This window comes from Amblyomma maculatum, unplaced genomic scaffold, assembly GCF_055883805.1.
Source record: "Amblyomma maculatum isolate TAMU_Amacu unplaced genomic scaffold, ASM5588380v1 scaffold_13, whole genome shotgun sequence".
NCBI lineage: Eukaryota > Metazoa > Arthropoda > Arachnida > Ixodida > Ixodidae > Amblyomma > Amblyomma maculatum.
Window position 1 is genome coordinate 30,821,453 of NW_028146738.1, and position 22,748 is coordinate 30,844,200.

The 22,748-nt window shown below is 43.2% G+C and overlaps 1 pseudogene; it reads left to right on the plus strand.

Moving 5' to 3' along the window:
* Positions 1–2,822: 2,822 nt before the first annotated feature.
* Positions 2,823–5,192, plus strand: LOC146172500 (uncharacterized; annotated as a pseudogene).
* The last annotated feature ends 17,556 nt before the right edge of the window (positions 5,193–22,748 follow it).

The window sequence follows — 22,748 nt, forward strand, 5'->3', positions numbered from 1 at the left end:
ATGAAAAACATCATATATATAACTTACCTGTCAAACTTTTTTGCAGTCGAATGTTCAGCTCCCTAAGTAGGCCATTTTCTTTTTTCAATGTCCGATTTTCTTGCAAAAGTGCCTTGTTTTTTTCTCGAAGAGTTTTAACTTCCGAACGAGCCACTAGCTCGTCACTCGAGCTGCTGTCACTTTCCAGCAGTCTGCGTTGATGTTGCTTCATTCGTTTTGCAGAAGGTGTACGCATTTTCGGACTGTCCTGCACCTGTTGCAGAGATTGTATATTAATTGGCCGCCAAGGCACAGTGCAGTCATTACTTACCATTTCGTCACTGCTTGACCCCGAGTCCATGATCGGTGGTACTGAGAACCGCTTGCGCTGCGCTTTTAACTCCGCTTCTTCGCGAGTTTCTGGAAATTTTCAGAGAGCCGTTAGCTTTTTAGCTACAAGGTGCAAGCCTCAGTAAAACTGCCCTCCCGATCACTATCCCTTCTCAATGGAATATTGTACGTGACCCGCGGCTTTCGCACTACTGTAGGGCACTAACATCCCTACGTTCGTTTCCCGCGAACAATATTACTTGAAGGTAAAACATTAAAAATGTATAACATTCGCAGTAAAAAACGTGTTACACCGAGTGTATAAAATTGAATCACAATAACGTAAACAACAGAATGCATTATACATAGTTTGGTTTAAGACATTCAAAATACGTCGGCTGGTAAATGCCATAAACGTTTGCTGTCTGGCCTAGCGCACCATAGAGTACAAAGAAACTTACCGAATACTTCCAATATCTGTGCACCAAAATATCCGTCTTGCACTTTGTCAGACCACTTCACACTGTACACTTTCCCACGCACAAACTTCGAAGAGCCGTCAGGGTGAAAGTTCAGAATATCTTCAACGGGCACAATGTGCCTCTCCTTGTCATCAACAAACTTGACATAAGCATACATGCTTTGTCCTAATTACATGCCTCCCATCCACGGCGCTCCCGTCTAAACCCTTTGTTTCGATGTGGCGCGCAGCAAGAATAGCGCCCATGTGGCGCGCAGTTAGAACAATGACTAGAATGTTGGCGCGCTAAAATGAGTGGCTTCGGCTAGAACCAACAATGGCTAGCACCTACTTCCGCCATGCTAGTACTTTGTAAGACCCTAAATTAAATTAAAAAGAAATTAAATTAATTAAAAGCATTCTAAAAATTTGTAAGAAAAACGATGTACGAAAATCGTTTGCTTGTTTATTTGGATTTCTGACTGGTTTCGCAAGTGTCCTAGCCGAATTACATAAGCATCCCTACAGTCTATTATTCTTCAAGGAATTTTTATTGCAGGACGTAAGTCATTGCTTTCTAATTGTTTTCACTGTTGCTTCTACCAGAGCTTTCAACATCCCAAAATGCAGCCCAATCGCCATAAAGCAGTCGTCGAGAGTCGAGACGGGAACAGGCGGGAATCCAAGTGCCTGCTCAAAAGCACCGTGCGTGCTTGAAAGCCATTCCGGCATATTGCCGTGGTTGGAGCATTGAACTTTAAGTAGAACAGCATGTTCTGTAGTCTCTCTTCTTGCTGAAATACCGCACTTCGCCCCGCCAAAGCAACAAAGGGTTTACTGAGGTTAGATTTTTTTTATTGAATTACGACACTACTGTGAAAAGGCAAAGCGTTCAGTTAGGTAGCAATTAACATTGATGTACACACAATTTGACCATTGTTACAGGTTGGTAAATTCTTGTGCAGCATCACTGTAGTTTTTAAACGATCACCTCCCAGCTTTTCTCAGCAGTGTGAAGAAACTTCATGGTGTTCATATCGCAATTGTGCGAAAGGTCCCGGAGTCACTCGCATCAGTGCCTGCTCGCATGACATGATATGACAGCATGTTCAACGCGCACAGCCGAAAATTTTCTCAAGAGGGGCTTGAGCGCCGCAGTTAACCGAAACAAAGCCGGATGCTTCTGTTTCCACTCCTGTTGCTGTCCGCAGTCGAATTAGCGTGGTATAATGGCTTCTACTTCACAACCAAGTGCAATAGACGTCACCTCTGTGAACCGCCCGAAGAAGAGAAAGTTGTACCTTGAGCCGGACGCACTGTGTGGCATTCCAAGGACGACAAAATGGCGGAAGAAATCTCGGTTGTCCCAACTAGACGCGGATGTAAATTGTGCATCTGAGACTACGATAACCCAGCAGGAGCAAGACTCATCTGAGATCTTCCTAGAACCCGCGGAGGACAGCGATGACTGCACGCCTGCCACAATGAATGATGGTAAGTAGGCTGGTAATAATTTATGTATGACCTGTTTGCTCACGAAAAAAAGATATCAGTCTGTTTAATTTGCCCTGGCAATATTCCAATAAAAAAGGATGAGTTGAAATATTTAAACCATCTGCAAATTCCTGCTGTCAAGCCTTAAACATTCTCTCAAAATTTAATGCCTGCCCGCGTTTCCATTTTATGTCGTCTGTTCAAACCGGCTATTAACTTCAAGATTCAGTTGACCTCTCATCGCTGTGGAAGTAAGTACTTGTGTAACTAGTAAAATTTGGTGTCGGGACATTTTAAAAGGCCCGGCTCCCTTCCTAGGCAAATATGTTTCCACGAAGCATGGGGCAAATGTAACACACTTTTTTTTTTGTTCTAGGTTTTAGTGTGGTGGCAATTAGCACGTATGTTAACTGTTATTGGGCACACGTTAAGATGCTTTTTTTTGTCAGATGCTGACTGGCTCACTGTTGAAAGCGACATTTCATCCAACCCGAACGCTGACAGCGACAGCTCAGCTAGTGGCACTTCCACAGAGGACAACACGTTGTTCGATGGTTGGCAAGAGGTGTCACAGAGGACACTCCCAAATTCTACAGTTACAGTTGCAGAAGAGTTGCTGGGAATTCTGAGCTACAGTATCGTGTCAGGTTTGAACTGGGTACAAATTGAAGGCCTTGCCAGACTGGTCAACTTCTTGCTTGGCAGCCCCGTCATTCCAAGCTCACAATATGCACTCCGAAAACTGTGGGCAAGTTCAATAACAGAGACAGTGCACCATCATTTTTTTTGTCCTTCCTGTATGACTTATGCCGGTAAGCCAGCCAAACAGCATGTATCCTGCAGCAAATGCGGCAGCAACATACCCATATCCAACTTCAAACATAGAAACTTTTTTCTACTTTGGATATCAAACTCCAACTTCAAGAACTTCTACAAGATAATGCAGTGGCAGAAGCTTTGTATCAAAATCTGAAGAACAGGGACATGTCTGAGGGTATTGAGGATATTAGTGATGGTTCACTTGTCAGAAAGGTCAGAGAGAATTCCAGCTGGTGTGACATCACGCTCACACTGAACACGGATGGTGCAAGGGTGTTCAACTGCAGCAAAGATTCTTTATGGCCAATCCAACTGGTAGTGAACGAACTGCCCATTTTCATGAGATGGTCCAATGTGCTCTTGGGTGGCTTGTGGTTTGGCAGTGGCCATCCTGACATGCAAATGTTCCTAGAAACATTCCTAAATGAACTCATGAGTGCAACTTTTGTTGTATGGAAGCACAGTGGCAAAACAATAAGGTCTGCACTAAAGGTGGCAGGTGTCTGTGTGGATACACCTGCCCGGGCAATGGTGCTTCACATGAAGAACTTCAATGGACATTATGGTTGTAGTATCTGCCTGCTGCGTGGAAAATTTGCTCATGGTGAGTTTTAATATCCCAACTTTGAAATGACTCGTAAAATTTCATAAAGTGTGATGCTAACCTTAAAAGCACAAATGGTGTTATGGCCAGTAATGTTTTGGTGTTATTTCCTGTTGATTCTTTCAGGGGCCCTGAGGTATATCCTTCCTGATCATGGAGGAGCTGCCATGGAAAGGACTTCCAACAGCATGAAGGCAGATGGGAAAAAAGCACAACATATAAATGTTGTGAATGGTATGAAGGGCAGAACAGTGCTATCGAAGCTGCCTGGTTACGATTTAGTTTGGGGAACAAGCCCAGACTATATGCATGTGGTTCTTGAAGGTGTGGCTAAGCAATTTTGTTCCTTGTGGCTACATTCGAGAGGTGCTGAATATTACATTGGTGCACGAGAGACAGTGAACTCTTTAAACAGGAGGTTATTGGCAATTAAGCCCCCAAATTGGTTCACACGTACACCTCGAAGATTATCTGACTTCGCTATCTGGAAAGCCAGCGAATGGAAGTGGTGGGTTCTTCATTATTTACTACCGTGTCTTCGTGGCTCTTTGCCAGATATTTACATAAAACATTTCAGTTTGCTTGTAGAGGGAATCTACATACTTCTACAGGACACCATATCATCAGATGATATTCTCAGGTCATCAGATCTTCTGTCAGAGTTTGTTGTGCAAACACAGTCATTGTATGGATTGTCTGCAATGACCTACAATGTACACCAACTTCTGCATCTGCCAAAGTGTGTGGCTAAACTAGGACCTCTTTGGTCACATTCTTCATTTGTATTTGAAGGTGGAAATGGACTTCTTGTTAAACTGGTGAGTGGAGCTAATGGTGTTCCTCTGCAAATATTAGAACGTTACATACTTGCTCGAAAGTTACAGACAGCGAAAGCAACTTTAAACCTTTCACCAGGAGCAGTAAATTTTCTGGGTGTACAGAGGAAAAGAACCAGTCAGCAAACAGTTTTGCTAGGCACTGGAAAGCCATGCTTAATCTTGGATTCAAGTGAAAAGCAGGCTATTGCTGATAAGCTTGGCTGTGACTCAAGTGTTATTGAATATAACCGAGTGGTCATCAGTCAGCAAACATTTCACTCTGCTCAGTATACCAGGCCTATAAAGACTAACAACAGTGCATTTATCAGCTTTTCTGGCTCTTTTTTTCTAATTCATAGAATTCTTAGTGGCGAAAATTCTTGCATAATTTTGCAGTGCCAGGAACTACTACTCGTCGAAAGGCTCTATGCAAAGCACCTTTTGATTTGTGTCAAAAGAGAAGAGCCGTTAGCTTACATAAAACCCAGTGAAGTTATGCACCTGTGTGTGTTTATGGAAATAGACCACATTATTTTTGTTTCAACGATTCCAAACCTCTATGAAAAAGACTAACTCTCATGCTCAAAACAGTCTGGTGAACAGTATTCAGCCATGATACCGGAGGTCTTGGCTTGGAACTGTATGCGTACAAATAATGTTTGTACTTTTCTGGTTATACATTTAAAAATGTGGCATATACTGTTTCAGAACACATTTCAGCTGAGAGATTGCAAATATAAGGTTTTTGTAAATACACCATTGTCACATAATCAATTTTACGCTCATTTGACGGAATGGGTGGGGAACTGCATAGTATGCATTTTGACAGCAGTAATGTAGCTGCCAACAGTCACAGTAGCCAAAAAATGACAATTTTTGGTGGCAATTATGCATGGTTTGGGTCAGTGCCCTACAAGTAGTGCAGAACCAAATGCAACTGCCCTCATTTGGTGATGACAGTGATCGAATCAACAGCACTTCAATAGCAGATCATGATGACGCGAAGCTCCTCAATATATATGCAGTCATGCTAGGCAGCTGAATGATATCTGAAAAGCACAGTTGTTTTTGACAGAATGGCATCACTGTTACACCTTGCCTCAAGCCTGTTTGCTTTGCTGTTTTCCTTTGAGTTATTATAGCTCTTTCAAATTTGCCAGTTAGCTGTGGTGGCACAACCAAGACAATGACTGTTTGGACAAAACCGAATTTCCAAAAATGAATTTGATTTACATATATCAGTGTTTTTGAGTTTGTATCAACGACTCCAAACCCTGTATATGGCCCTCATGCTGATAGTTTTGGTTGCTGTGGTATGTAGAAGGCTGTTGAAATTAAATTTCTCTTTCCCATTGCGACATGTAGTGGTCAGACTAAGAGCTCGCAGTGGAAGAATTATCTCTTCTGTTCTTACAATATGTGTGCCTTATGTTTGGCAGTTCTTTCCGTGAGTATAGGGTTGTACAAACGCATATGCTTGCTTGCATGAGCAAGCTCTGCAATTTGTATTAACTGTTGTCTAAATAATGCTGTGTTTTCATGTTTTAATGTGTCTTATAGTAATAATACTGCATGCATACTTTTTGCTTCTTGTCGATATTCCATGATAAATTGTCGTTTTTCAAGTTCATTCACTCAATAATGCTTTGTCATTTATCACAATAGTTCCTGGATGAAGGAAAAACCACAGTGTGTACAAAGTGCCATGATCTCAATTTTGAATATGATAGTGACATCTGCAAATTAGTTTTGGCATTTTATACAACTGAAAATCATGTTCACACTGGTCCTTTTTTAGATGATAAGCTGGCTCCTTATTAATGACTTCACTGTTGGTGGTCTAAAGTACTCTCATTCATGTGTCTATCTAAATTTGCTTAAATCTGGTTGTTTACTTATAGGCGTTGAAAGTATATATAGTCATGTTGTAAGAGTTCAATTTATGGTATTCACACTCAGGCTGACATATGAGAGCTAGACTGAAGTATGTGAATAGTATTCACAAGGAGGTCATCACCCACCATTCTCCTGCCTTTGTAAATATATTTCAAAGCAATATTTCTGTTTAGATACGCATTCGTTGCTGTAGTCTCTCTCATGTAAATGGCATATAATGCAATAAAGTGGAGCACGCCTGTCATGAAACTGTACTGGTGCTTTATTTATTCAAATTTCATATTACATTTTCACAAAATAGATATTGCTGCTGCACTTCAAAAGACATGTGCATTGAATTAAAATGCATTTAAGGTTATGCATATCAACTGAAAAAAAAAATCATCAATAACAACAAACTAGCCTGTATTTCAATGAATGAAAAAAAGAGATTATCATAGTATCACAGTTTAGTCTGAGTTCATTTCATTTTATATTCTATTATTGCATTGAATATGCAACTGTGTTTAATAATCTGTACACATGGCAGGCAGCCCATTGGGGGTTGTTGTCATCAGGTGTGGAGGTGCCATATAAGTTCATGCTATCTCTACTATGGCTTTATTATTGCTTCAGTTAGATTTATGTGCGCTGTGTGATGAATTCTATTTGGCTTTAAAAGACTGATACATCATCATTTCAGGTTTGTATTAGGGCACACAATGAGATCTATGTGCTGACTATCAGTTTTGTAAAGAGGTTTATGGGTCAGGTAGGAATATGTACCAGACTTGTAGAAGGACCCATAGGTGACACATTGATATCTATATGCCGTATACAAGTCTGGTAAAAAGTTCTATGGGTCAGGTAGGGATATCTACCAGACTCATAGAAGGACCTACAGGACTTATACATATTCCTAAGAGACTTGTAGAAATTTGTATCAGTTTTTTTGCTAGGGTTATTACGATGACGATAGTGGTTATTTCTTTTCCCCTATATGTCAAGTATTCCCGTCATTTTCTTCTTAGTATTTTATTTTTACAAATTCGGGCAATTTTTCGGGTAAACATCTACCTAGGTGGTGGCAATAAACGATTGTTGCATCCGATATACCACCAATAATTTGATCGTTATAAGCAATACATCGTCATGTCTGGTATCATTGTAAGTGGACTACACAGTATACAGCGTCCCGATAACAAGGTGTCAGCAGCAACATGGGATTATTTCTTCTGCGTGTGAAGAACGGGTATATTTGTGCTCAGCGGCTCTCCCTCAACTGGGAAAAACAATGCAAAGCATAGCCCATGTTCTCACACTAAACCAATTTAACAGACAGGTAAGCTTTATGTTAGAAAAGTATAGACACCCAATTTTTGGGTTTGTGTCTTATCCTTTGTAATAATGCCTATTACATTATTGTGCATGGATCACCATTTAATATTGGCCTACACTAACATATTATTTTCGAATTTTATTTCGCCTGTCTCGGTTTCCATGGCTGAGCAATGACTGTGATGCCAAAGTCAAGTGTATGTCAGGTGAGGGATCAAAAAATACCAATATCATTCCTATGTGGTTTGAACTCACTGCAATAATAAAGCTGCCCGCCTCAATAACAACAACCACTGCATGTGAAGATTCGATGATTATATGGTGGTTTTTGTCATGCCGCCATCTCCCGGCTGTTGAAACGGCAATACAAGTAAGCATGCAGTATGCAACTAAATGCAGAGGCACCATTTCCTTTGGTAACAATGTATTAGGTCTAAGTTCTGGTAGCCACTGCACGAGGGTGCCGCATTTTTTCACCGGTGCATTTCCTTTGTCCTTCAAAGCCCACATTCAAAGTAAAGAACAGCAAATTTTCAGGGATGACTTTTCGGCCGGAGCCCAGCCCACTCTCATAGTAATTCTCAACTGTGAGTGTCTCCTTCAAAGCCCACATTCAAAGTCGGGTACAGTAAAGTTTCGGCAATGTTTATTTGGTACGAGCCCTGTATGCACTCTCATAATGTTCAATTGTGAGTATCTCTACCTCTGCTCAGCAACTTTTCAAAAATGCGAAGTGACTGCACATAGTGTTTTCTTACCAGCCTGCCTTGCCTTGCGGTATGCAGTATATTCCTCCATTGTCTCGTCGTGCTCAGGTGGTGGGTGGAATAAGGATGCGACCCATGCGTCGAGGCCAGGGGGGAGATATGTGCTAAGATCGAATGATTGCCATTTGGTACTTGTGGAACTGCCTGCATAATGGATGCACGCTGTAATTTACCGATTTTCACAGTGCGCAAGCGAGGCTGCCATGCCTAAGACTATCAGTTAAAAACATGTTTCACTCCTCCTTTCTCCCCGTACACACGCACAACTCAGTGGCTTCGTGTAGCACCTTTTGTAGCAGATGAAATCGCAATTTGTAGCAGAAATTTCAAGTTTTGTAACAGAAAAATGGCATTTTGTAGCAAATATTTGAGCTTTTTTATCAGTAAAAGAACCTTTTGTAGCAGAATTTCAAATCTCGAGATGCTTAAATCAAGGAGTTTGTTTTATTTCTAGAACCCACTTGCACAGATGTTTATAACGACCATAGCCATACAATAACCAGCTTCAAGCTCAAATGCAGTCTCTTCAGATTGGACAGTGCCACTGCGAGCCTTTCCTGTCCATTCTTCAGAAGGCCTTGTCCACTTTCAACATCTGCAAATTTTAAGACTTGACACCTTTTGAGAAAAGCAGCATTCAGGTGTGGAAGCAGGCTCGAGCACTTTGGAGCAGCTTTGGGAGCAGTAATAAATGCATTCTGGAGCAGCCTTGGAGCAACGAAATGAGTTTTGGAGCATGTTTCTCAGGTCAAACACCTTTGATAATTGCCGTTTTCTTTTTCTGAACTACAAAATATACAATCTGATTCCTTTTTATGATGGTCGATGCCTTTCCAACTTCACACTCATCTCTGAAAAGACAGAAGACCAAAGCATGTATATATATATATATACATATATATATATATATATATATATATATATATATATATATATATATATATATATATATATATATATATATATATATCACAGGCTGACCTGAGTAACCACTTGGAACAGACCTGCAGCAAATGTAATGCTTGCTGGTGCACTTTATAACTGAACATCTAGTCTGACCTAATGTGTTTACCAATTATGACTTGATGGATTCAACTGTCGAGTCTACCACTTCGATGTGCTTGAGCAGCGATACTAATTTGGAGTCCAGGTGAATGGGCATGACATTTTCGCTCCCTATCTTGAGCAAATCTACCTATGTATTTATTTATTTATTTAGAATACTGCTCAGAGCCCCCAGATATGCGGTATTACATGATAGTTTTTGATCCTATGTCCGAGCTTATCGAATAAATTCCTGAGAATTGGTTATTTTGTCTGTCAAAAAGGCACCTTCAGACCACAATAACGAACCTTGATAAGGTTGGCGCTAGTGCCGCTCCCGTACTTTTTGCCTACCATGGGATCGCAGACTGCAGCACCACCTCGATCACCTTGTTTGTTTTTAAAAAGGAGGAAGTCTGCAGGAGTGGATGTGGCTCGAGCATTTTTTAGCATATTTGGGATATCAAGGCAGCCAGTTTGGAGCAGTTTGGGAGCAATATTGCATTTTGGAGCAGGATAAAACAGGAAAAGCAGTTTGGAGCAGATTTGAGCAATTGGAGCAGCGCTTCCACCCCGAGCATTGGTGCTCATTTTCCTGACGAGCCTGATCTCATCCTGTACCTTTTCCTGATTCGGACCTTATTTCTGTGCCCTTATCCTGTACATCAAGGCAACATCGAGGAGCATTTTTCCTTCAAGACCCGTGCTGATTGCAGGAAAATAGGGAGAAATATTTTTGCAGGTCCTGGGTGGCGATTCCCCTCTCACGCTGCTGCGCTGCTCAGTGAAAAGGCGCGATGCGCGGGCTGTAGAATGAGGGCCGATTCCGTGTGTTATTGGCAATCTTTGCATTCGTCCTTGTTCTTACGTGGTTTGGCGGGGTGGCTGGTTAGTCAAAGGCACGCAGAGAGTCAAAGTCATGAGTCTCCTTCTTCACAACGCACTGCAGCGATTCTGCGTATGCTTAGTGAAAATGCACAAGGATACTTACTGACCGTATGCGGAGCTGCAAATATATTGTGTACCTGCGCATGAGCTGAGCTGTGAAATTATAAAAGTAGTTCCACATAAGGGGATGAACTTAAGGTACAAAAGTAGCCAACAGAGTCCAGTGCGCGCGAACAAAACCAGTCGAATCCTTAGTGCTCCATCCACTGCTACTAAGGCCATCGCAGTCCATATCTCACTGGTACGAAAAAAGGAAGCAAGCGTGCATACTGCTACAGCTGTGGTTTGCCGCAGGACGTTAAACCGTCACTCGTTTAAAACCACACCGTATGCGTTTGCCAGCCTGCTTGCACATTCTTTGCACGCACACGCACACACGCACGCACATGTCGCGCATTCGAACGTGCTTCGACCCTTTGATGGCCAGCCTGGCAGCCCCTCTTCACCTTTCCCGCGCCTTGGACTTGAGAAATAACTTCCAACCCCCTCTTACTCGCTCCCAGTAGATCGAAAAAAATACATAAACCGCAGCAGGAGATACAAACGTGACGTAGACAATCATGAATTTTGTCACATGATTGTCTACCCAGGACATGGAGGAAGGAAAGAACTTCCTGCCTCCATGTCCTGGGCAGAACTTCCTTCCTCCATGGCCCAGGATCTACAAAAATATTCTGCCTTTCACAGTGTTGCCAGCCGATATCAGTTTTAATTTCGGGGCAGTTCATATTTCGCTGTCGGCAGAGTTAATCAGCGACATTCGGCGCAGGCAAAGTACAGAAGTAGGCAAAATGATTTTGTAGCAGCATGTAGCAGGATTTATGATTTGGCGCAGTTTGGCGCTATTGGCGCAGCAGTTCCACCACTGACACAACTGCAAACATACAACCTAACTGTAACCTATCACCTTCAGTCAAAAATGAAAAGTTAAGGCAGCACACCATAGGGGTCCCCCAACAACAACTATCCCCATTCCGAGGTGAGCATCCTCAGATCTTGGCCACTGATGTATGAACAAAATGTGTTCTTTGCTGGTGACTGCTCAGTGTCTTGACAAACCTCGCGATGGAATTGCACTCTCGACTCACACTCTGTCAGCCAAAGTTTCTCATATCTTGCAGGTCACTCCATGAAATAAAAAGCAAACACTTTACACGTCAATTCCTGCTGCTTCGTATAAATCTACTATTTGTGTAGACAATATATCTTATCCATTTCATCACTGCAGTCCCACAGAGGATGCTGAGTAGCTGTGTCGTCAACGGTGCCATGACACTTTGTACTGAAAAAAGTCTTTGCAACTGCAGGAGTGCATTGAAGTGCTGCATTGCACTGCTCTGCATTTCAGACAATTATGTGATAGGCAAATAGGCACCACCTTTAGGCTTGATGGAGAAACCTAGAGGAGATGAGCTACAGGTGCAGTGATTTACTCAAAGACGAGAGGGGAGAGTCTATGTCAAAGGATGTTTGGCTCTGTTGGCTATGTTTCTTGCACTTTATATTGCTGCACAATACCCTTTCATTCCAATGATGTACTCTATCAATATAATAATCCTATATATGCATTTCAACAATACTAAGTGCACTTGTGCAAAACTGGTTCAGTACAGAGCCAGAAAAGGGCCACTGGACTTCAAGACACAAAACAATATGCACCTAAAGCTCTGTATACTGCAGGCTGAGTTTTGAAGAGGCCATTTATCATTCTCTGTGGCTCCCGGTGGGTTGACTCATTGCAGCATCCAACCCCCTTAATAAGTGCCATGCTGAGCGTCTCTACTGCAAAAATAGATTTCTGTCTCCTGAGATACTTTCTATTGAGGCAAAGATGAGGTTCTCCAAAGGCCTTTTTACAAGCTTTTTATCCCGCAGGATGTAAGCACTAGGTTAGAGGAAATATTTCAGCCGGTCCGAAACAAGTTGGGAACCTAGCAGCACTGGGAATCGAACCAAAACTATCCAAATACAAGTTTACTGTACTTCCATGAACTAGAAATACTTCAGGCTATGAGGGCTGCCTGTTTTCACTTCCTTCCACTTGTCTCATTGCTTCTGGTCGTTCTGTGCAAAGGAGTGCAGAAAAAACGCTAAAAGTGGCTGCGAGGGCAGAAACGTACCAGAAGATGCCGGAGGCTTGATGCGCCGACCCTTGCGTGCTGCTGGCCGATGAGGACGTTGTTGCTTTCGCGAGTGACCACGAGGGTGCCACTCTCCCCGGCCGGAGTAGGCTGCTGGAATGTATCTCTGGACAGTTTAACCCTATAGGCTGTGTCCGCTGGCTGTCTAGTGTAGGCAGTTGGATTGCATTGCTCTGTGGCCGGCTTGTCCCTTTGAGCCCCGTCTTTTCCTACCCAGCTTGAGTGGGCTTTAGGAATGCCTTTCTTTGCTTTTGGCAGGGCCATTCGGTCAACATTCTCTGTCGAGCCGGAAGAAGCTGTTGGTATGCATCGCTCTGTGAGTGGTCGGAATAGTTGAGCAGTGCTCTTTGCCTGGTTGAAGTGAGCTGCTGAAATGCCTTGCTCTATGGGCAGTTGAACCATATGAGAAGTACCCTGTGCTCGCTTGGTGTAGGCAATTCAATTGCATTGCTCTGTGGGTGGCTGGCCGATTTGACCGGTGCCCTCTGCTGCCCAGCTGGAGTAGGCTGTTGGTAATGTCTCTCTTCACCAGTGGCGGGGCCGTTCGAGCAACACTTTCTGTCCGGCTGGAGCTGGCTCTGTTGAAATGCATAGCTCTGCAGGGTCCTGGACGATTTGGGTAGAGCAGTTCAGCAATCACAAAACATAATTTTTAAAACTTTCTACTGCATGAAGAATGTAATTGCCTACAAAGGTTTGAATGAGCATATTTCAAACATGGTAATTTATAGCAGGGGGGAGGTAGTCCTGAGAAGCTTGGGTTTCTGAATGAAGGTTTTAATGCGAAAGCATTTCTAAGCTCATCGTACAAAATCCGGTACGCGAGTTATGCGCAAGATTTGTCATATTGCATGAGTTTAGTTCTTGTCTAGCATTCCCATCATCTGCAATTCCATACTTGAACGCGAGCCACGGAACGCTATGTAACAGAAGTGATGGTGCACCATCCAAACTACACTTGCCGTTGAAAGTGTGAAAATAATGTGCCTTTCCTTTCCTGTAAACTGATTATTAATTACATGTAGCACAGCAACTAATGCCAGTAGGAGGCAAACGATGAAAGGGTAATAATTGGGAATGAAGGGTAGGATTTTGGTATGTTCCTAAGAACCATATGAGACCTATAATATTTTCATAAAGATACAAATTTTAAAACTTGCCGCGAAACCTTCAAAACTGTATTTGTTGTTTTTTAACAGCCGCCGGCATGCGGCCTTATCACTGTGATTCTGGCACGCGTATCAATTCTGTATCCCGTGTTTGTTCATGCTCGTTGTCGCGATACGACGCGTTATCATTTTCTTTGTCACGAAAGATGCACCGAGACCTGTCTCGAAGATTTCGATCACTTGCGTATGTTTGCACAATGTTCCAGGGTGTACTAGTAGCAGTTTGCGACGTTATCTAGATTGTTCTGAGCAGCCTTTAAATTGAGCATTGACGAGTATGACGGGCATTCTTTGTTCGACGATCGACAAGCGCGTTTGTTGCTGTCGCCGCCGAGTTGCTTAGCTCTTTTGCGGGCGCAAGTCAGCCCAATAAAGAGTTAATTTCAGTAATCAAGCATGTTTCTTCTTTTGGTGTGAACGGCCTTGTCACCACTACGTGACAATATTCAGGGGATGTTTATTTCCATCTGTGGAATCCTGAATTTAAATATGTCATTAATTTTATGTAAAACAAGTCCCTCAGCTCTAGTAATGCTATGAACGCAAACATCATAGATTATGTTCTATAACAGGCAGGATAATCTAACTTGCTCTTTGATACCAAGGAAGACCAATCGCACGAATTTTATAAACGTTCTCACAATTTCTTCAAACCTCAGCCTTTCATAACATATTTCAGAGGTGCACAAGGATTTATCATGCAATTATTGGCATGTTAAAATTTCCAGGAAAGTTTTACGTCTGCATCAAAAAACGTTTTCAGCTAAGATCAACTTACACGTTGAAATGGGTTGCATGATTCTTGTCACAAAAGTCACTGCCTGTACGACCAGAAACTCATGCAATAGTATTTGAAAGGTTCGCCGCTCCCATTGCTAACCGTTCCAGAAGTCATTTCAAAAGCAACACAACCAACACATCGAGAGCACTCCTATACAACCATCCACCAATCAGGTGATGGGAGAAAAGAACTGCAAAACGAACAATACATGGACAAAACCCACACATTGAAAAAGTAGGGGGACAGAATATAGGCTCATGAAAGTCCAAAGCTTCCCAAGTTCACCATGTAAGCAAACTGCACAATTGCACAACTGCATGATTTTAAAGTGAAGTGAGAATTTATAAGCATACTGTAAAACGTCGTTTATCTGGATCTCATTCACTGAGAAATTCGGTTAACTCGGATTCTGCGCGGTCCAGGCAATACTTAATAGTTTAATGACGGCAAATGCTCAATACCTTGGAAGCATTTACCAGCATATCATTCAACTCAGAGAGCTCCGATGAGAGCTACCGACGTTCCTGAGTTACTGTGCAGTACAGCACATATGTGCATCCACAGCAGGCAAGCCATGGGAAACCTATGCGAGACGAGTTGGTCTGCGTGCTGCTCTGCAAAAGCAGCAACATAAAACAAAGAAATGTTGAAATGCAAGAAATGCAAGAAATGTGATAACGCTAGCGGATCATGTGTGCAGTGGATAGCGGCACCTGTGAACATGCACTTTAAAGAGAAAAGTAACATAGTCATCATTGTCAGGGTAGCAAGACTGTATTACTGTCACATGCCTGTCACTGCTGTCCATTGGCTGCGCTCACTGCACGCCCGATTTCGTTGTCCTTATTTTTCTGGTGCAATGGTGACAGCACACGAATGATACGAATGAGTGCCCGTTGCTCTATTAGACTGTGTGGGGCCTGTCGGCACTGGCATTCCGCCCCACAATGATGGCAACCGCCACTCCAGTGAAGCAGAACGATGTTGGTGGCATTGGCATGCTGACTTATTACGACGTACTATTCGAAGTTCTGATGAAGATGGAAATTGTCTTGATGAGGAAAGTCACAAGCAGCTACTGCCACAATGTCACACTGTGCAAGAGGCCACTGAGAGTCTCGCTGTACTCGAGAAATTTTGTGTTGGATTATGACATTGAGCGTACACACCCCCACTTGATGGGCCTAAAAACAAATTGTTATCGCACAAATTCCGATAAAGAAACAAACAAAGATAAGGCAGTTTTTATGCGATAAAGTTATGCATATGCCCCGTACATCTTGTGTTTTTTTTATGGCAAATTCGATAATCTGGAATTTGGTTAACTTGGACGTATTTGCTGGTGTCTAGCAATCCAAATAAACCAGGTTTTATTGCGGTACCATAATGTACTATTTGGCAGCTATTCCTTAATCAAGGCTATCTTTACTAAGCTTGGCAGACAAATGCACAGACTGTGTAGTTACAGAAAAATGTCGAAAATTTCTTACAGATTTCTTACACTTCATTTATTCATTTTATTTGTATAATCTATATTTTTAACAGAAAGGGCATACACAGAGCTTAAACTAGCAGTGTAGGACTGCATATTTACATTGCAGAATTGGAACTAGAAATATAGACCTAAAATGTTCTGGTGCTGTTTTTTTCCTTAATGCTTGTGCATCATAGTCAATTTTCTAGGGATACCCAAGGCCATACATTTGAGCTGGATCAACTCGGGAATTAGCGTGCCTCCTGCACTGCCACATTTCAGCGCTAGGGTACACTTGTACTGACATTTTGTACAATTGTGCACAGTGTAAAATTGTAAAAGCAAGCAAAAAGAAGTGCCTCTAAAGGTTGGATCATGCTAACAATGCAGAGAGGATACAAAGTGCCTCACACAATAAAATAATTGTTTAGCAGGGAGCCTGTCTTAATGTGGGATAAGCATAGATACAACTGCTGTTGGTCAGGTTTATTCTGGCATGCACATTATTGACTTAACATATGTAAATGACATCGTGTTTCTCAATCACGTCAACAAGTATAAAAAGGTAGAGATAAAAACATGATCGAAAAAGAAAGGTTTTAAAGCTGTTGATGCTTCAGAGGTACACCTGGGCAAATAACTTGCGGCCAGTGAACAATTGTTGATAACAAGTGTCAGGCATCGTGTGTGATGCATGGTCACTCATTCATTTATAATCCGTGCATACAAAATGGGTGCGGAAGTGTAGCCCTGACAGTGCTGAAGTAGGCAAGTGGATTAAACTGTTACATGCTTAAGGGTGAAGTTAGAGGTGTAAGGATTTGTTGCATCTTGGAATTTTGTTACACACCAGCATAACTCGATTAAAATACAGGTGCTCCCACAAAAAAATTTTGGTTAACCTGTGGGCTCAATCAACAGTGGTATCGCACATGCCCGTGCTCACACAACTTGTGAACTCAAATTTATGTAATCCCAACTCATGACTCATCTGGGCTCACTATGAGCTGATAATTTTTCATAATGCAAGTGATATGCAGTAATGCGTCAGAAAGTGCCTCTATCCATCTTGACTTGCAGTCAGTGGCAACGTTAATTGGATGCAAAATTTACACAGTAAACCTGGAAGTACAAATAGGAAGATGTTTCATAGAATTCTGTCTTTTGGTTGCCAAGAGATGTTGCCAAGCTGGAGCATTCTCAATGATGCTTTGCCACAGCAATAAATTTTTCTCCCCTCTGTTGTCTGAAAGTGAGAAACTTAGGTGCACACCACCATCACAAAAACACATACCATGATCCGAACGAGAGTCAGACTCGGATATTAATCCAACAGTAAGACTTAATAAAACTGAGATCTTGACCCAAACGTCAGTCCATACTCACTCACGACTTGGATAATTTGAACTTGAGTTCACACACAGTATGTGGATAATGAACTGGACCTGAGTCCTAAATCACTGCGACATGTTGGTAGAATCACTCATGGGTAGACTCACTCGCACTTACACTTAAGTCATGCTCCGAGAAGTCAGTACAAACTCATTGAGATCATGATCTGAGACATGACTGAGTCCAGCCTCATGTTCAAATCATGATTCAAGTTGTGACTTGAGTCTGGATTAAAGTTCAGATGACGATCTGAGTTCATATTGTAAGTTGTCAGTGAGCCTGCATGCAAGTTTAGATTATGGTTTGAATCGTGAATGAGTCTGGACTCGTGTTATGAGTTCAGAGGGCAGGCCTAGATAAGATCATGCTGTTTTCGTAGCAAGTGCAGGTCTCTTATTTTGCCTTTATTGACAGCAGAGGAGAGGAGACATTTATTACTGTGACAAGGGACACTTGCGGATGCTGGGTCTTAGCAGCACTTTTCATTGACAGAAAGAGAAATCTATGGAATGTCTTCCTATGTATGCTGCCTGGTTAATCTCGTGCCCTTTGCACATTACGAATATTGCCAGTAGTATAGAAACTAATGTGAATAGGGGCACAGTCAAGCTCTTTTTATCATTTTGTTCATGCCTACTGACAATCTATGATATCAAACTTTGATTGCATTTGATGACAAATTAAAATTCATATTGGCATTTCACACACATAAAAAATAGCCTACTGGGCAGAAAAACAAAAAAGAAGTCTCCTACTTCTGCCTTGATTGGGCAACTCAGGCTAAAATATTTCTGAGTTCGGTGACTGAGGCCAAATTAGTTGTGAGTCAATGCGAGTCGTGAGTTAAAACAGGTGAGTGAGCTTAAATGAGTTGTGAGTCGAAGTGAATCAAGTGTCAGAGTGAGTGAGCTCAGATGTATAGCTAATCCCGAGTAATACTGAGTGGCTGACTATGAATGAGCCACAGCAAGTATCGAGTTGTGAGGCTAAACGAGTTTAAATCCACAAGTTCAGTGAGCCCAAGCATGTGTGAGGGATTCTGACAGCTCACAGATTGACCTCAATTTTTTGCGCGAGCCCAAGTAAGCACTCTGATTTCACAAAGGTATGCTCAAAACTCGGATCAGTACCTGAAAGCGAGTCCCCACTTACGACTGAGGTCATTGTCTGAACGAGTTTGGACTCACTCATGACTCAGATCATGATCTGAACCCCAAGACATGCATACTTGAGACTTAGATCTTGATCTAAACTTAAGTACATGTTCATTACTCAAATAATGAGACTAATGATTTGAGTATGAGCGTGAGCGAGCCCAAGTGAGTCAATTCATGAGTGATCTCGTCGACCTATGAGCACATGTAAGTGTTGCATGCAGAACAACCTTAAGATGGAATGTCTCAGCTGTGTAAGCTGCCACGGTTTGGTAAAATCAACAGCCATGTAAATATTTTTGTAAGATGAAGCTAGCTTGAACTCCCGATCTCCTGGTCATTTGAGCAGCTCTGTGGCTTAAAACGATATAACCATTTAGGTAAACTACAAACACATCAACTATACCTTCTTCGAGTCAGCAATGTCCTTCCTGGGTGTGGACAGGATGGCAGACTCTGGATCATCTGGCTTTTCTAGCAAGCCACTGGGTTCTCCATCAACAGTTCAGATTCATAAGAAAATAGACGGCTACACGTTATCCGGCACTTCTTAATGCACAATCAGCTAGGGCTATATTGCACCAAATACAGGGCTTGAAAAATCCGACTGTTGTGATAGTGGGCAGCTGGTTTCTAAAAATTCACCATTTAAGTTTGGAGCAAGCAAACCTTGTAGTGATCATTATAAAAGACTGCACATTGCCAGTGGTTCACAACATAGCAAAAGCACACCCGGTTGCAGTTTACCATCCAGGAACTTCGAGGTCGTGTTGTAGGTGTGCGCACAAAGTGGTCTTTGAAGGTTCCAGCCATCGCCCACAAAATCATCGTCGCTGTCACACGAGACGTCTGGAATTGATTGCTGCAAGTAAATTACAAGGCTAATACACCATGCGGTCAACTCAACGTGCCACTGTGGCACCCTCCTAGCTGCTTGCCAGCATCAGAGAGAGGAGCAGTTCACACAGTGCTGTTATTACCAAGTCAGCAAAATTAAATTTCTAGGTTCGACTACTAGCAAAATTAAAATTCTAAAACTCAGAAGAAGGGCAACTTTTGCATGCTGACTCCATTGAAATGCAAACTGGATCTGCTCCTGCTTCCAGCAGCAGCATGGACCAGCACAACGGCCATTTTTTGACCCGATCAGCCAATGTCACAACGCGGCGTGCTATCTTTTTTCATATATGTGTTGCATATATATTGCTAATAAACAAAAATGCTCAAAACAATCACTTTTTGCGTACATAAAGAACGCAACGCGTCTACTCCAGGGGGTTACCTCCTTGGTCTCCGCGTGAACAGGCGCGAACACAGCATAGTTGCACTCACCGAGACACTCTTGGTGGCCCGCCCTCTCCCGACGCCGCCCGCGGCATGATGCATCTGGACATATGCGCAATTTTATGCGGCATCAGAAAGCAGTAAGTAACTCAGATATTAGACCGTGCATACCATTACCGAAATTAAGCCTTCCGAGAGCGCAATGAGCTCAACTTATATGCATGACTTACCAAGAAGCCTGGATCTTCTGATTGGAATAAAGGCAGTTCTAGAGGGATCAGCGGCCGGCCGCGGCCGCGGCAAGGTAGGGGCTCGCATTCAATTATTGCTTCGTCCAAATCCAACTGCGTCGCAACCCACATGCTATACTCTACATCCCTTTCTCGGGAAGTAGTAGATGCCGCACTCACAAACTCTTCACTTTTGCCATTTGTGGCCTGAACCAAACGTGAACGCAAACATCTCACAGGTCGCCGCCGCGCGATCTCAGCAAAATGCGCATGTGCAAGAGCGAAGACGATGGACGATACAGAGTTTATACCATGGAGGAAGAAAAAAACTTTTTTCTTCCTCCATGTTTTATACGTGGACGAAGATGATTCGTTTGCATTATGGCGGATGTGATGCAATAAATTGGAGATTCTTGTAATTTTTGCCAATGATGAGTTGAATGAGCTCCGTAAGCAACGGTGCTCATTGGCTTGCGCACTACTGTAAGTCGTGACTTGACATTCTGAATGAGCGTTTTGATGTTGCTCATGCCGGTTCATTGTTTCTCTGAGGCCCATCTGATAATGATTTATGATAATAAAATTGTTATTAATATTATTATATCATTATTAATATATAGTAGGTGCTTGCAGCGTCACGTATTGCCCGTCACGGAAGTGCCGGGTGCGTCACTCAAAAATAAACCACAACCTTAGATTTTGTTCGAGCATGAAGCGCAGTGCGAAAACTGAATCGCAATATTAATAAAATAGTTTTATGAAATAAAATTACTTATTGTGAACAGCGTAATATATCGGTGGCGTCTGTCGCGCATTCTTTCCGACGTTGAATAACTTGAAAGATCGGCGCGGCGCAAATCTGTAAATAAGACTAAAGCATGTTAAAAGAATATTGTTGCTGAGAGCTGTCTCTGAACGCAGCCTAAAGGTGACACACTCACTGAAGGCAGGAATTTATTACGGTGAAGGTAATTGAATAGTGTAACCACTTTTATATAGGTGCTTTCATACTGGTATATAACTGTTTTATTCAATCACTCGCCTCACCGCAGTGCTGACGCGTTCTGCTGGTCGTGGCGACGCAGATTTGATTCCGGCCGCCGCTCACTGGAGGCAAACTGCAAGGAGGTCTTAAAAATATACGTGCCCGTTAAATAACCACGGAAGAGTGGGGGGGGGGGGGATTTTACAGGTCTCCAATACAGCGCCCCTCATACCTTGTCGCGCTAAAGTGTACGTTAAACACTACAAAACTAAACGAACATGTTCTCTCAATTGTATTCTTGCTTACATGATATTTTATATATCCTGCCTTGGAGCTTCATTGTCTACTTTCTAAAGAAGAAACAATCTGTGTCTGAGAATGAGTTGCGAGGCAGCATCCTTGTTCTCTTTCATTAGTTTTGCTCCTTACGTCATGGGTTCGAAATGAATCAAACGGCCCGTCTCTGTTATGTGGCATGTTTCTTTGCAGCTAGCATGGACATGCCCTTAAAAGCGCCAGCTTGCGATTTCCCGTGCAAAGTGTACCTGCAAGGCAGGAATTCAGGGGCGCTGCAAGCATGCTGCTGTTGTGTGCTGTTTCATAAATTCCCACGAAGATGAGTCCTGCACAAGCCCGGCACAACAGTGGGGTGTTAGGTTTGGGTCGCGTGCGCCTGGGTAGCGTACCGCTGCCAGCAGTTATTACGTGCGGCGCGCGGCCCCTCGGTAGCGTTGGCCTGGCGGCTCCCTGGACGGCGGACGGCATCAACGATCCCACCAAAGACGAGGCGTCTTCTAACGAAACAACCTTTACTAAAACATCATGAAGGAACGGGCAGAGAAGCTGACCCGGAGAGAATACAGACACGTTCACACAGCTGGTGTCTAACGTCGTCTCAACGGCGCGTCAAAGTAGTCTCTATCCCAGCGGAGTCGGCCGCTGCTTTTTATAGTTTTTCCAGTTCACAGGGAAAGGGTAAACCCTCACAGGAAAGGGAGAGCCAAACTCGTTGGTTCACGACGAGATGACTCAATCGCAGGTGGTCCGACCTCATCTCCTCCACCTCCTGCAGACGGGCGAGGGCAGCGCACTCTCTCAAGAGCTCCAGGCTTGGCCGGCGTTTGCACACACACGCACGCACACACATTTGGCGCGTGGCAGGATCACGTTGAGACTCGCCCGCGGGAGGAAGCGTTGCGCGGCCGATGAACGGAGCCGAAATGGCCGATCTGCTCGCGGTTCTGCCTGTTGCTATGCGGTGGCCGCGTCAGCTGTCCCACTTGTCGGTGGCCAAACGTACAGACTGCCCCGCCGGGGAAGGGAGATCCCGAAGGGCAAGGGACTGCATCCGCTGTCCGGAGGGATCGGGATGTTGCTGCTAGCCGGGGTCGTCCGATTCTGCTTCCCTTGAGCCAGTTAGCCTGAAGAATTCCTTGGCAAGTCCGGGTTTCCAAGGCACTCTGCAACTTGTCTTCAGGAGAGATTTCTGACAACCCACAACGTCACAACCACGCTAAAAACTCAACTGGTCAGCCAGCAAGCACGGCACAATCTTCACTAAGTTATGCCAGACTATTTCCCTCTTATGCCCCCATCTATATTAAAGGGCAGCTTAGCAGCACTTGGAACGCGTCCACAAATTTGAAAATTGCGCTTTCAAAA